This window comes from Choloepus didactylus, chromosome 1 (assembly GCF_015220235.1).
Source record: "Choloepus didactylus isolate mChoDid1 chromosome 1, mChoDid1.pri, whole genome shotgun sequence".
NCBI classification, from domain to species: Eukaryota; Metazoa; Chordata; class Mammalia; order Pilosa; family Megalonychidae; genus Choloepus; species Choloepus didactylus.
Window position 1 is genome coordinate 103,959,674 of NC_051307.1, and position 11,272 is coordinate 103,970,945.

General features: G+C 40.5%; 1 pseudogene; it reads right to left on the reverse strand.

Moving 5' to 3' along the window:
• Positions 1-937: 937 nt before the first annotated feature.
• On the reverse strand, positions 938-10,536 carry LOC119519427 (annotated as a pseudogene).
• Positions 10,537-11,272: the final 736 nt, after the last annotated feature.

Below are 11,272 nucleotides of genomic sequence, written 5' to 3' on the forward strand. Positions count from 1 at the left end.
GTTTGATCCTTGAGTACCCAAGTGTTCTGGTTTGCTAATGCTGCTATTATGCAAAATACCAGAAATGGATTGGCTTTTATAAAGGGGTTTATTTGGCTACAGATTTATAGTTCTACAGCCATAAAAGTGTCCAAATCAAGGCATAAACTTGTTTATACCTTCTCTGAAGAATGGCTGATGGCATCTGGAAAACGTCTGTTAGCTAGTAAGGCACGTGGATGGCGTCTGCTGATCCTGGGTTGTGTTCCAGCTCCTCTCTCAGCTCCTGTGCGTTCTTGGTTCTTTCTCCCAGGACTTTTCTCTCTAAGTGCCTGGGGGTCCTGTCTTAGCATATCCCAGGGCAAACTCTGGGCTAGTTTCTCCAAGCGTCAGCCAAATCTGCTTTCAACGGCTGTCTCCCAAATGTCCCTCTCAGCTGCAGCCAACGTCAGGAGTCCGCAACTCCAAGCATCTCTGGGCTAAGCCAGCAAGCGTCTGAGTCTGTGCCAGCATTTTTAAAGGACTCCAGTAAACTAATGAAGACCCAGGCTGAATGGGCAGGGCCACACCTCCATGGGAATAATATAATCAAAAGTTTTATCTCCATGTGGGAGAGTCATATCTCCATGGAAACAACCTAATCCCAATATCCCACAAGATTGGATTAAAGGTTGTGGCTTTTTTGTGGGGGACATAGTATATCCAAACCAGCACACCAAGTTTACATCAAGACAAGAGCTTGCTAACCCAGCACCTAGCACTGTTAGTACCTTACACATAGTTGGAGCTGAATGATAATACTTGTGAGTTAATAGATGCAGCAAAGGCTTTATTATCCATAATATACATGCATTTTTTAATTCCTCCAGAAAATTGTACTTTTGGAGGATCTTCCAGTGGTTTTTCATCTGCCGTATCATGCTAGAGGGAAAGGACAATCATTCATTTCTTCAAACCAGAGAGGTTTTGAATCCCACAGATTTCTGCCTTTGGGTCCCAGATTTTAATTGGACATAAAATGGGGTGTGAAAGCAAATTGGAGAATGGATGAGATGGGTATCATCCCAATATCTCTCCAACTACTAGTTGCAGCTTTTTCCCATATCCAGTCTTTTTTATTTTTTTTTAATTTGTAAGCAATCACTGTTTAGTAACTGACCAGATTATAAAAGTAATCATAGTAGACACCTTAGTTCATTATTCTAATAAGCCTATTGATCTGGTCTCCCCTGTTGCCAGCATCTCCCCCTTCTACTAAATGAGTGGTCTTTTTCTTCATCCCCCCTTGGGAGAAGATGATTTGAAGGGCCACAGGAAGCTGTTTGCTTTTTTTTTTTTTTTTTTTTTTTTTTTTTCTGATCAAGCTGCAAAATTTTATTGAAGAGGCAGGGTATATATACTCTAAGGGTGGAGGGAGTGGCTAGTAAGGGCGGGTGGCGATCTAGGATTGGCTGCTGCTGTTGCTAGGGTGGAAGGCAGATGTAGGGGGATTGGCGGTTGCTGTTGCTGGGGGTCTGGGATTGGTGGTAGCTGTTGCTGGGGTGGATGGCCAATGGGCGGCTACTGTTTAGGCGCGAACTAGCTACTGCTTAGGCGGGAACTACTGTTACTTCCTTGAAGAAGGCTAATTATAGCTTAGGCTGTTCTTGCATCAGGCCTGGCGGCCATGTTGCATGTTACCGGTATCGCTGAAGGTGAATATTATATATGCTACCTTAATTGTCCCCAACACAAGATATACAATCAATTGATCACATTACCATCATATAGTTGTTCCTTGATCACCCCAATCTATTTTTTTAACATTGTCCTTGTACCAGAAAAAGTGATAATAAGAATGAAAAAGAATAGTGAAAAAAGAACGCCCAAATTGTCCCCCCGCTCCCACTGTATTTTTTCCTTTAGTTTTTTGCCATTTTTCTAGTCATCCATTCATACACTGGATAAAAGGAGTGGGATCCACAAGGTTTTCAAAATCACCCTATCACCCCTTGTAAGCTACATTGTCATACAATAGTCTTCAAGAATAAAAACCACTGGGTTGGGGTTTGGTAGTTCCTGAAATGCACTTTTTTTTTTTTTTTTTTTTTTTTTTTTTTTTTTAATCATCATTTTATTGAGATATATTCACATACCACGCAGTCATACAAAACAAATTGTACTTTCGATTGTTTACAGTACCATTACATAGTTGTACATTCATCACCTAAATCAATCCCTGACACCTTCATTAGCACACACACAAAAATAACAAGAATAATAATTAGAGTGAAAAAGAGCAATTGAAGTAAAAAAGAACACTAGGTACCTTTGTCTGTTTGTTTGCTTCCCCTACTTTTCTACACATCGATCCATAAACTAGACAAAGTGGAGTTTGGTCCTTATGGCATTCCCAATCCCACTGTCACCCCTCATAAGCTACATTTTTATACAACTGTCTTCGAGATTCATGGGTTCTGGGTTGTAGTTTAATAGTTTCAGGTATCCACCACCAGCTACCCCAATTCTTTAGAACCTAAAAAAGGTTGTCTAAAGTGTGCGTAAGAGTGCCCACCAGAGTGATCTCTCGGCTCGTTTTGGAATCTCTCTGCCACTGAAGCTTATTTCATTTCCTTTCACATCCCCCTTTTGGTCAAGAAGATGTTCTCCATCCCACGATGCCGGGTCTACATTCCTCCCCGGGAGTCATATTCCACGTTGCCAGGGAGATTCACTTCCCTGGGTGTCTGATCCCACGTAGGGGGGAGGGCAGTGATTTCACCTTTCAAGTTGGCTTAGCCAGAGAGAGAGGGCCACATCTGAGCAACAAAGAGGCATTCAGGAGGAGACTCTTAGGCACAAATACAGGGAGGCCTAGCCTCTCCTTTGCAGCAACCGTCTTCCCAAGGGTAAAACTTATGGTAGAGGGCTCAACCCATCAAACCACCAGTCCCCTATGTCTGTGGTCATGTTAGCAACCATGGAGGTGGGGTAGGCGAATACCCCTGCATTCTCCACAGGCTCCTCAAGGGGGCACTACATCGTTTTTTTTTTTTTTTTTTTTTTTTTCCTTGTTTGTCTTTTTTCTTTTTTTTTTTTTTTTAACTTTCCCTTCTTTTTTCAAATCAACTGTATGAAAAAAAAAGTTAAAAAGAAACAAACATACAATAAAAGAACATTTCAAAGAGACCATAGCAAGGGAGTAAGAAAAAGACAACTAACCTAAGATAACTGCTTAACTTCCAACATGTTCCTACTTTACCCCAAGAAAGTTACATACTATAGCAACATTTCAGTGAACTTGTTCCTACTACATCCATCAGAAATTAACAGACCATAGTCATTTCTGGGCATCCCCAGAACGTTAAATAGCTTATCTGTTCTTCTTGGATTATTGTTCCCCCTTCCTTAATTGCTCTCTACTGCTAGTTCCCCTACATTCTACATTATAAACCATTTGTTTTACATTTTTCAAAGTTCACATTAGTGGTAGCATATAATATTTCTCTTTTTGTGCCTGGCTTATTTCACTCAGCATTATGTCTTCAAGGTTCATCCATGTTGTCATATGTTTCACCAGATCGTTCCTTCTTACTGCCGCGTAGTATTCCATCGTGTGTATATACCACATTTTATTTATCCACTCATCTGTTGATGGACATTTGGGTTGTTTCCATCTCTTGGCAATTGTGAATAATGCTGCTATGAACATTGGCGTGCAGATATCTGTTCGTGTCACTGCTTTCCGATCTTCCGGGTATATCCTGAGAATTGCAATCGCTGGATCGAATGGTAGCTCTATATCTAGTTTTCTAAGGAACTGCCAGACTGACTTCCAGAGTGGCTGAACCATTATACAGTCCCACCAACAATGAATAAGAGTTCCAATTTCTTCACATCCCCTCCAGCATTTGTAGTTTCCTGTTTGTTTAATGGCAGCCATTCTAACCGGTGTTAGATGGTATCTCATTGTGGTCTTAATTTGCATCTCTCTAATAGCTAGTGAAGCTGAACATTTTTTCATGTGTTTCTTGGCCATTTGTATTTCCTCTTCAGAGAACTGTCTTTTCATATCTTTTGCCCATTTTATAATTGGGCCGACTGTACTATTGTCATTGAGTTGTAGGATTTCTTTGTATATGCAAGATATCAGTCTTTTGTCAGATACATGGTTTCCAAAAATTTTTTCCCATTGAGTTGGCTGCCTCTTTACCTTTTTGAGAAATTCCTTTGAGGTGCAGAAACTTCTAAGCTTGAGGAGTTCCCATTTATCTATTTTCTCTTTTGTTGCTTGTGCTTTGGGTGTAAAGTCTAGGAAGTGGCCTCCTAATACAAGGTCTTGAAGATGTTTTCCCACATTATCTTCTAGGAGTTTAATGGTACTTTCTTTTATATTGAGATCTTTGGTCCATTTTGAGTTAATTTTTGTGTAGGGGGTGAGGTAGGGGTCCTCTTTCATTCTTTTGGATATGGATATCCAACTCTCCCAGCCCCATTTGTTGAAAAGACCATTATGGCTCAGTTCGGTGACTTTGGGGGCCTTATCAAAGATCAGTCGGCCATAGATCTGAGGGTCTATCTCTGAATTCTCAATTCGATTCCATTGATCTATATGTCTATCTTTGTGCCAGTACCATGCTGTTTTGGCAACTGTGGCTTTATAATAAGCTTCAAAGTCAGGGAGTGTAAGTCCTCCCACTTCGTTTTTCTTTTTTAAAGTGTCTTTAGCAATTCGAGGCATCTTCCCTTTCCAAATAAATTTGATAACTAGCTTTTCCAAGTCTGCAAAGTAGGTTGTTGGAATTTTGATTGGGATTGCATTGAATCTGTAGATGAGTTTCGGTAGAATTGACATCTTAATGACATTTAGCCTTCCTATCCATGAACATGGAATATTTTTCCATCTTTTAAGGTCCCCTTCTATTTCTTTTAGTAGAGTTATGTAGTTTTCTTTGTATAGGTCTTTTACATCTTTGGTTAAGTTTATTCCTAGGTACTTGATTTTTTTAGTTGCTATTGAAAATGGTATCTTTTTCTTGAGTGTCTCTTCAGTTTGTTCATTTCTAGCATATAGAAACATTACTGACTTATGTGCATTAATCTTGTATCCCGCTACTTTGCTAAATTTGTTTATTAGCTCTAGTAGGTGTATCGTTGATTTCTCAGGGTTTTCTAGATATAAGATCATATCATCTGCAAACAATGACAGTTTTACTTCTTCTTTTCCAATTTGGATGCCTTTTATTTCTTTGTCTTGCCGGATTGCCCTGGCTAGCACTTCCAGCACAATGTTGAATAACAGTGGTGACAGCGGGCATCCTTGTCTTGTTCCTGATCTTAGAGGGAAGGCTTTCAGTCTCTCACCATTGAGTACTATGCTGGCTGTGGGTTTTTCATATATGCTCTTTATCATGTTGAGGAAGTTTCCTTCAATTCCTACCTTTTGAAGTGTTTTTATCAAAAACGGATGTTGGATTTTGTCAAATGCTTTTTCAGCATCTATTGAGATGATCAATTGATTTTTCCCTTTCGAGTTTTTAATGTGTTTGTAATACATTGATTGTTTTTCTTATGTTGAACCATCCTTGCATGCCTGGAATGAACCCCACTTGGTCGTGGTGTATGATTTTTTTAATGTGTCTTTGGATTCGATTTGCAAGTATTTTGTTGAGGATTTTTGCATCTATATTCATTAGGGAGATTGGCCGGTAGTTTTCCTTTTTTGTAGCATCTTTGCCTGGTTTTGGTATTAGATTGATGTTAGCTTCATAAAATGAGTTAGGTAGTGTTCCATTTTTTTCAATGTTTTGAAAGAGTTTGAGTAAGATTGGTGTCAGTTCTTTCTGGAAAGTTTGGTAGAATTCCCCTGTGAAGCCATCTGGCCCTGGGCATTTATTTGTGGGAAGATTTTTGATGACTGATTGGATCTCTTTGCTTGTGATGGGTTGGTTGAGGTCTTCTATTTCTTCTGTGGTCAGTCTAGGTTGTTCATATGTTTCCAGGAAATTGTCCATTTCTTCTACATTATCCAGTTTGTTGCCATACAGTTGTTCATAATATCCTCTTATAATTTTTTTAATTTCTTCAGGATCTGCAGTTATGTCACCTTTTTCATTCATTATTTTGTTTATATGGGTCTTCTCTCTTTTTGATTTTGTCAGTCTAGCTAGGGGCTTGTCAATCTTGTTGATCTTCTCAAAGAACCAACTTTTGGTGATATTTATCCTCTCTATTGTTTTTTTGTTCTCTATGTCATTTATTTCTGCTTTAATCCTTGTGATTTCTTTTCTTGTACTTGGTTTAGGATTGGTTTGCTGTTCATTTTCTAGCTTCTTCAGTTGATCCATTAGTTCTTTGATTTTGGCTCTTTCTTCCTTTTTAATATATGCGTTTAGTGCTATAAATTTCCCCCTTAGCACTGCTTTTGCTGCATCCCATAGGTTTTGGTATGTTGTGTTCTCATTTTCATTCGTCTCTATATATTTAGCAATTTCTCTTGCTATTTCTTCTTTAACCCACTGATTGTTTAGGAGTGTGTTGTTTAACCTCCAGGTATTTGTGAATTTTCTAAGTCTCTGATGGTTATTGACTTCTAATTGTATTCCATTGTGGTCAGAGAATGTGCTTTGAATAATTTCAATCTTTTTAAATTTATTGAGGCTTGTTTTATGTCCCAGCATATGATCTATTCTGGAGAAAGTTCCGTGAGCACTAGAAAAGTATGTGTATCCTGGTGATTTGGGATGTAATGTCCTGTAGATGTCTGTTAAATCTAATTCATTTATCAGATTGTTTAGGTTTTCAATTTCCTTATTGGTCTTCTGTCTGGTTGATCTATCTATAGGAGAGAGTGATGTGTTGAAGTCTCCCACAATTATTGTGGAAACATCAATTGCTTCCTTTAGTTTTGCCAATGTTTCTCTCATGTATTTTGTGGCACCTTGATTGGGTGCATAGACATTTACGATTGTTATTTCTTCTTGCTGAATTGCCCCTTTTATTAGTATGTAGTGGCCTTCTTTGTCTCTCAAAACATCCCTGCATTTGAAGTCTATTTTATCTGAGATTAATATTGCTACACCTGCTTTCTTTTGGCTGTAGCTTGCATGAAATATTTTTTTCCATCCTTTCACTTTCAGTTTCTTTGTGTCCCTGTGTCTAAGATGAGTCTCTTGTATGCAACATATTGATGGTTCATTTTTTTTGATCCATTCTGCGAATCTATATCTTTTAATTGGGGAGTTTAATCCATTTACATTCAACGTTAAAACCGTGAAGGCATTTCTTGAATCGGCCATCTTATCCTTTGGATTATGTTTGCCATATTTTTCCCTCTCTCTATTAATATCCTTTATTGTACCCATACCGAATCTCTTTAGTACTGAACCTTTCTCCAAGTCTCTCTGTCCTGTCTTTGTTTCTCTGTCTGTAGGGCTCCCTTTAGTATCTCCAGTAGGGCAGGTCTCTTGTTAGCAAATTCTCTCAGCATTTCTTTGTCTGTGAAAAATTTAAGCTCTCCCTCAAATTTGAAGGAGAGCTTTGCTGGATAAAGTATTCTTGGCTGGAAATTCCTCTCACTCAGAGTTTTAAATATATCGTGCCACTGCCTTCTCGCCTCCATGGTGGCTGCTGAGTAGTCACTACTTAGTCTTATGCTGTTTCCTTTGTATGTGGTGAATTGCTTTTCTCTTGCTGCTTTCAGAACTTGCTCCTTCTCTTCTATGTTTGACAGTGTGATCAGTATATGTCTCGGAGTGGGTTTTTTTGGATTTATTCTATTTGGAGTTCGCTGAGCATTTATGATTTGTGTATTTATGTTGTTTAGAAGATTTGGGAAGTTTTCCCCAACAATTTCTTTGAATACTCTTCCTAGACCTTTACCCTTTTCTTCCCCTTCTGGGACACCAATGAGTCTTATATTCGGACGTTTCATATTATCTATCATATCCCTGAGGTCCATTTCGAGTTTTTCAATTTTTTTCCCCATTCTTTCTTTTATGTTTTCATTTTCCATTCTGTCATCTTCCAGGTCACTGATTTGTTGTTCAACTTCCTCTAGTCTTGTACTATGAGTGTCCAGAATCTTTTTAATTTGGTCAACAGTTTCTTTAATTTCCATAAGATCATCCATTTTTTTATTTAGTCTTGCAATGTCTTCTTTATGCTCTTCTAGGGTCTTCTTGATTTCCTTCATATCCCGTACTAGGGTCTCATTGTTCATCTTTAGTTCTTTGAGTAGCTGCTCTAGGTGTGTCTCTTCTGGTCTTTTGATTTGGGTGCTTGGGCTTGGGTTATCCATATCGTCTGGTTTTTTCATATGCTTTATAATTTTCTGTTGTTTTTGGCCTCGTGGCATTTGCTGACCTTGATAGGGTTCTTTTAGGGTTTGTAGACCAGTTGAAGTCCTTATCTCTAATTTATCAGATCTACAGCTTCGTGGAGTACACTTTCTCTAACTAACCAGCAGGTGGCGTCCACGAGCCACCTGTTCTCCACAAGCCAGATCTCCCCTGCTTAGCCTTTTTGGTGAGTGGGGGAGTGAGTCTTGTGGGGCCCAATTGGTGTCCCAAGCTTGCGTGTGTAGTTGGTGTTGCCTGCCCTGTATGTGGGGCGTGTTTCTGGGCAGTCGGGGAGGGGGGGTGGCCCTAACAATCAAATCTCCCTGATGATCCTAGAGTTTTAAAGCTACTGCAATAGTCTAATCCTTCAGTTCAGTCCTGCCACAGTTTGTCTCTGCCACTGACCCACAAGTCTTTGGTATTGGCGTATGGCTCCTGAGACTTGCAAGTGGGCCCCTCTTCCAGGCTGTGCACCCCGGGTCCTCTGTTGAGGGATGACTGTGCTATGTCGCAGGTGAGTGCCGTCCCCCCAGGGCAGTTCTGGGCTGCTGGGCTGTGTTGGGAGGCTCCCAGTCTGCTCAAATGATGGCTGAATGGGGCTCTGTTAATTCACACTGCTCCCCCTTCCCAGCTCTGGGACATTCAGCTGAGGTTGCAGGGAAGGCTAATGTCCACGCCCAGTTTTGTGGTGTGTGCCTGTTATTTGAAGCACTTCCGTCACACTGGGTTGTCTGGGGCAGCTCTGGGCTATGGGGCTGGCGATGGGCAGGAGTGTTTCCTGTCCACCAGGATGGTGGCTGTGAGCGGACACCCCCCTTTTCTTGGGAAGTTGTGTTGTTTTGAATTTTCTCAGCCACTGGATTATTGCCTTTTGTCTCAGAGCTCTCTTAGTTCTGCTCTTGACTTGACGTGCCCAAATTTCAATTCTTTGAAGCTTTCTGTATTGAGCTTCTTAGAGTAATTGTTTTAGAAAAAGCAAAAAGGATTTAAAAAAAAAAAAAAAAAAAAAAAAAAAAAAAAAAAAAAAAACGGCCCTCCTCAGAGATCTAATGGGTTATTGAAATGCTAATAGACAAAGCAACCAGGGCCATTAAGGAAAGGTGCCCAGGGCAGAGAGATCAGCCTTGCTTCGGGATTTGCATATGCGCCTCAAGGCCTGATCTCCGCCCTTCCCCTTTCTGTGTTCACCAGAACTCCAAAAATCCTCTGCTTTTATTTTGGAGTTTTTCGTGTTGTTTTTTTTCTATGCCTGTCTCCTCTCTGCTGGGCTGGCTGCTCTCAGAGTCTCTGGTGTCTGGCTTCAGTCTATCTATGGTTGGAGTTTGAATCAGTAGAATGAGTTTCCGGTAAGAGCAGCCACTGCAATTCTCCCTTCTCCTTCCTGGAGCTGACAGCCCCTCCTCCCCCGGGACTGAGCCTGGCAGGGAGGGGCGCGGGTCCCCTGGCCGCAAAAACTTACAGATTTCGCTGATCTCAGCAGTTCCACGTTTTCATGAGTGTTGTATGAAGTATGCCCAAAGACAGATTGCTCTGTGGTGTCCAGTCCACGCAGTTCCTGGCTTTTTACCTACTTTCCTGGAGGAGTAACTAAAACATACAGCTCACCAGTCTGCCATCTTGCCCCGCCCTCCTGTTTGCTTTTTTGAAGCATTTCCCAACAGTATAGTTCTCATGAATCAGGTCCTCCATGCAGATGATGCCATATTTACCAAGAGATCATGCAATCAGGGAGTTATCTGTCAAGGCAATCTGCTTCTTATTGATTTTGCCACAACCACACTTATAGATCAGTTCGTTCACTGACTTCAGGTTCGGGTACCCCCATGCAATATATGGTTCCACAATCCTCAGGATGTTAATTGAGGCCTTGTTGAGCTTAACAAAGGTGCCATTGAAGATTTGGCGAAGGCGAAGAAGTTGCAATACTTTTCGGAACTTTGGGCTCACGCCGTTGATACCTCTGATCCTGAGACAGATGCCAATTTGGGTTCTGCAGGTACATAGAAGTTGCCAGCTTTTCTTGCCATTCTAGCATTTGAATCTCAGTTCTGTACATTTGCCTATATTCCTTGTGACAGTGCTTGGCTTTTTCATAGATAAGCCTCCTCCTTGCCTTTTGAAGCATCTTTTGGGCAAACTTCTTTCTCAAGCGCATGATCTTCAGTTCTGCAAAATTCCTTTGCTTTTTCTTAAGGGTTTCCGGCACAGCTGGAACCTTCTTCTCTTCGACACCCTCCATGGTTCCAGCCGGAAAAGAGGGCCATAGCCAATCTTGTGGTGGCAAAACTTTTGACCCAAAAAGGAATAGAAATAAGCTGGCAGAGCTTGAGTCTCAGACCTAAGTGGGAGAGGCACTGGATGTCAACTGGTCCTGTCCAGCACCTGATGACTGATCACCTTTACTCCAGATTCTGATCAGTTAATAGTTAACGAGCTACTACCAGGTGGCTCTTTTGCACACAGTCTCTTGTGAATCCTCTTTCTATTTGCTGAGGAAGATATTCTAGTCTCCCAGAGTTTTGAAAGAGATTTGACAGCAACAACACCGACCTGCAGTTAGTTCTCTTGTCTTCATCTGAGGGATCATGTTTCAATTACTAAATCAAATGTCTATTAGTAAATAGACATTTATTAAATATCTGTAAAGCCCCCCAACAATGATTCCCAAACTCCAAACTCTTGTGAGCCTGTGGAGTTACTTCAAAGAAATCTCTGAATCTGTATGTGTGCTTAGGATTGTCTGCAGACTGCAAAAACACTGGCCTATTTCACTTATATGTACTTGTATTTCTCAAGTGTATGGGGATGCTGTTGAGATAAATCAAGTACAAATTTTAACACAATGTTACTAAAATGATTGCGTTTTTTGTCATATATTTTCTCAAACATTAGAGTGTTGAAAATACAGCTAGAATCAAGTGAGATTTCTGTGATGTTTTTCAGGTTAAAATGTGGTCTGCATAAGCCACAAGATG